The sequence below is a fragment of the Triticum dicoccoides genome, chromosome 4A (genome assembly GCF_002162155.2).
Source record: "Triticum dicoccoides isolate Atlit2015 ecotype Zavitan chromosome 4A, WEW_v2.0, whole genome shotgun sequence".
Lineage (NCBI taxonomy): Eukaryota > Viridiplantae > Streptophyta > Magnoliopsida > Poales > Poaceae > Triticum > Triticum dicoccoides.
Window position 1 is genome coordinate 289,045,971 of NC_041386.1, and position 4,973 is coordinate 289,050,943.

Sequence of the window (4,973 nt, forward strand, 5' to 3'; positions counted from 1 at the left end):
GCGGGGCTCGGTTAGCTCGACGAAGTGGACGGCGGCGGAGCTCCTGGACACCACGAGACGGAGCACGGGCGGCGGGGAGCGCGGCTACGACGATGGAGCGGCGGCGGTGGCGTCGGCCATGGCTGGGGAGCGCGAGGGGGAGGAGCTGGAGAGGAGAGGGGCGTCTGGGGGGTTCGGGGGAGAGAGAGGGGTCGATCCACGTCGTTAGCCGGGTGAGTGGAGCGGCGAGGCGGCGAGCAGGTGCGTGGCACCCATGCGGTGCTCGCCGTCGAGCACCTTGCCTGCCTGCCTGGCCGGCAAGCAGCTTGCTGGCGCGGCGCTGGGCTGGGCCAGCAGGTGGGCCGGGTTGCAGGCGCCAGGTAAGTCCTTCCTTTCTGTTTTTTTTCTATTTTTCTGCAACTTTGTTGAATTATTAAAAATACCTAGGCAACTCCTAAAATCACCAAACTGCTCCTGGTCCAAAGTTGGAATATTTCCAACATGAAACATTTCAGTTTAGGAATATTTGAGCATTTGAAATATTTTATATAATTTAAAATGCCTAAATTCAAATACTTAACATTTAATTCAAAGACCCTAAGATGACCTAGAAAATTGTGCAACACTTTTGGCAGAGGTTCTGAACCAAGACAAAAATGATGGACATTTTAGAACGGCATTTCAGGTTCATTGAAAAAGTTTTTAGTAAACCCTAGTTGGTTTCAGAGGGGGCTAGGGGTTCTGACATCCCCATTTCAAGTTTCTGATGAAAGGATAGACATGATGCAACACTCTAATGCATGAACTAGCTAGGGTGTTACATGTTTGGTCCAATTCTGCAATGTGATGTTCAATTCTTCTCTGTGCAATTTTGTATTGTCTTCCATGTCAGAAATAAATTGAATTTGGCTGTACAAAATACAATAGAAACAGATACAATTGCTATATTTCCAAGTTGTCAGGCATGCTTGGTTTGGTCAACTATCTGGTCTTCTAGTAAGTTATATACTATGCAATGTGGTGCTTAGTTAATGTTTGGTTCATTTGTTGTGGAATTTAGTTAGCTGTTTTGTTCAATTCTGCAATGTGATGTTCAATTGTTGTGCGTGCACTTTTTGTTGACTTCCATGTGAGAAATCAATCGAATTTGGCTGTACCAAATACATGAGAAACAGATACAATTGCTATATATCCAAGTTGTTAAGCATGCTTGGTTTGGTTAACTGTCTGATCTTCTATTAGGAGTATGTTATATTATGCAAAGTGGTTCTGAGTTAATGTTTGGTTCATTTGTTGTGGTGTTTAGTTAACTATTTGGTTCAATTATGTAATGCGATGTTCAATTGTTGTGGGTACAATTTCGTATTGTTATACATGTGAGGAATAAATCAAATTTGATTGTACTAAATACATGAGAAATATATACAATTGCTATTTTTCCTAGTTCTTATTCATGATTGGTTTGGATAAATGGATTTCCATGTGGCTCAAATTAATCCGTTGAGTCCGCAATGTATTTATTTTCTATCAACATATTTTACTGATAGTATTCCAACCCTCACTCAACCTGATAATAAATACCTTGTATGTATTGCAAGAAAACAATGGGAAGCATTGAGGTTTAAAATCGAGCTTTACACATGCATGTTCCTTGGTCTAATATCACATTATTGTGCAATTGCAGTAACCATTCTAATATTTAGGTTTTGAACTATTTGGCCTTGCATATGTAGGTCCTGCTGTCAGAGGTTTTGAACCATTGTTCGACCCTTTTTGCATTGGGAAATGAGTTGTACATGAATTTCAGTCCAGTCAAGAAACTCAGAAAGATTGTTAGGATAAAGAAACTAGCGACGAAAACAACAAGATCTTTGTCTGCACAATGAAGAAGACATTAGTGCACTACAGGATGGTACTAACTATTATACCTTGTCTTTCTTATTCCTTTGTACCATTTCAAAATTTAGAGAAGATATTTATGCATATATTTGTTTTTAGGCCTTTCCAAAGCAGTTAATTGATGATTACCTCTCAAACCACCTGTAGGGTCAGGAGGAAAGGAAGGTATTCATACAACACCCATGGTACAATACTGATGTCTTCCTCAAGAGGACAAAGGATCGACGGACAATCATCCAAAGGCACTGGCCTAAAGTTTCATGGACCTTCAACATCAATGAAGGCTCAATACTCGCCTTTCGCTTCAGCAATTTTACATATGAGATTCATCTATATATCTACCCTCTATGATGCTAATTTCCAAAGGTTATAGATGTTGCATGTGAAACTTGGTGCCGGTGCAGTTGTGTAATGGGGTAGCTAGCTATATGCATATATGGTGTAACTGAGTGCTGAAGCAATATGATGCTCTACTCTGATGTATTTCAATTATAAAATCATGGTTCCATAATACAAAAAGAAATATATTGTGTGCTTATATGAAATGTGAATTTGATTAATAAATGGATTATTAATAAAAGACCAATTGCCTGCTTATTTGTTTTTTCTATTGCAAACGGTTATTGAGACAACATCGTGGGCGATGACCTCAAACAACCGACACAGTTTCTAGGAAGAAAATGTGTTGGATCATTGAAAAATCACACATGACTACCTCTTGAAAACTATTTGTGTTAGGCCACCTCGCGCAAACGTTTTCCACATAAAAAGTGTGTGTGATAGACAGATTATGGCACATAGATTCTTCTATGCACCGTGTGTGTTGCATTCAATAACGCAAATGATAAAATTGCTAATATCATCTGCAATGGCAACGCTATCATAGATGATTTGATGGGGGGAAATTGTGTGTGATGTACGTGTGAATGGAAACATTTGTCTAAGATCCATAGTGTGGGTTGTACATACGAACGGAAACGTTCTTCTCAGATTGACTGTGTGGGATGTACATACAAACGGAAATGTATTCCTTGGATTGACTGTGTGGGATGTACCAAACGAAAATGATTGGGCGTGTATAATTGTATATGATGTCTAGCCCGATCGCACATGAGCTCATTTTGCCTAGCGTGTGTGACCGAAGGTCCTATCCCCGACGGTTTTTGGGTTGTGTGGTAAGGACCCCCCTATCGCCCACACTTGCAAGGCAGCGGTTTAAAATGTCGTCGCGGAAAGGGGTTAAAAATCGTTTGTATAGCTGGTCATTGCACCCGTGCATGTAGTAAAACAGGATGCCCAAGTCCTCTTGAACACACCTAGAATTGTCTTCTCCTCTAGGATATTAAATAGTTTTTTCAATCATTGTTTGCTGGAACTTTGATTGTCACATGAAGGAGATTATGCCAAATAACTGATCATGCATAGGTTTTTGTTGTGACTTAATGTTTGCAAACTATGAACCTTTAGCATTAATGTCTCTTTTGAACTCTTTTGATCAGTCCACTTTATTTACCACATACACACGCATTCAAGAGAAACCGGAATAATATTAATTGTAGTATTGCCACTACATACGATAACAAACTCATAGCCGAAATCCGAGCTATCGCTCTTGGTGGATCGTTCATTGGCCAGCGGAGTTCTCAGCATAACATCAAGAAGGGTGATGAAGCCAAATTTACACACGGAAATGCATATATAGCAGCAAAGGCCATGGCACTAGTCGGAGGCTGTAACACCATGTTGAGATACACAACATAGGTTTTTTGCATAATCTCACCCACCTTTCAACTAAGTTCCTCTAGACAATTTAATCCATAAGTGCTATCAAGTCTACTAAAATTAACAACATGTGGTTGAGCATGTCAAACATCAATTCCACTAAAAATTCTCAACTCCCAAGTCTTGAAAGATATTCTCTTGTGCAAAGTTATACTTGGTTAATTTCATTTGATTTTAAAACTATCCTATGACAAGTCTTAGTTGTCTAAACTAAAGAAAACAAAGGCTACAAAATTATTTCAGCTACTAGAGCGAAACCTTTGTATCAACTATCAAGACTCACTCCCATCCACACATATCACAGAAACAACTACTACATCTACTCTAAGTATCTAAGTGCAAAATACGGGAGTCGTAGGACATACCTTCACGGTTCTGTATTTACACACTTCTCTTACTCTTGCATTCCTTGTTGTCCTGGCATAGATCAACTCCTCTAAAAACAAAATGCAAATGAACTCCAAGGCGCTAAATAAAAAGAAGAGCAAAGCACAGCTTATTCTATTTTTTTGGTTTTGGGGTTTTTCGAAACTAACTTGCAACTAAAAAATCGCAAAGTCAAAAGCAAACTAAAAACCAAAAGAAAAATAAAAGGTGAAGTGTTGGAACAAACAAAACGAGTGTTTTGAAGATCCTCGAGCTTAAGTACAACCTCATTACAATTTATACAAATATTGCCACATCTTGATGTAGAAGTGGTGATAACCTCCCCGAAACTTAGGCTTTTGCAAGCCCAAACTGGCGAGATCATTGCGGTGGATGGTCAGGAGCACACTCTTGGCTGCAGTTAGAGAAGTTCATGGTCATGTTGGTGGACGTGCTCCTCAAGGACGATGGGAGGTTGACCATATCATCAATAGAGCCCTAGAGGACGCTAAGGTCTGCATAGGTGTTGTAGTCTTGTTGGGGTTACTCCTCCTCTTCGTCGGTGGCGAGTTCTTCTTCATCTACTTGCTGCTCAGGTTGTGGCAGCAACATCTTCGACGGGGATAGCAACTGGCGAGAGCCGCGCAACATTTGTCCATCCCACAGGGGCGGCCTTAGCCCTGATGGAGGCTTTAGCCCTAATGAGGACTACGATGTGTTTTCTCAGCGTGCCCATGCTAACCTCAACTCGAGAGCTAATAGGTTATTTCCTGGAGCGGCTCAAGCAACTCAGCACTACGAGGAGGGCACCCACGATGTGGAGGCCTCGCCCTCTTCCAAGTCCAAGGATCCAATCATCGTCGATATCCCCGACGATGAGTAGCTTGTCTTATTAGCACACTATAAGGACCTATGTTCAATTCGCTAGCTACACCGGTGAAGCATGT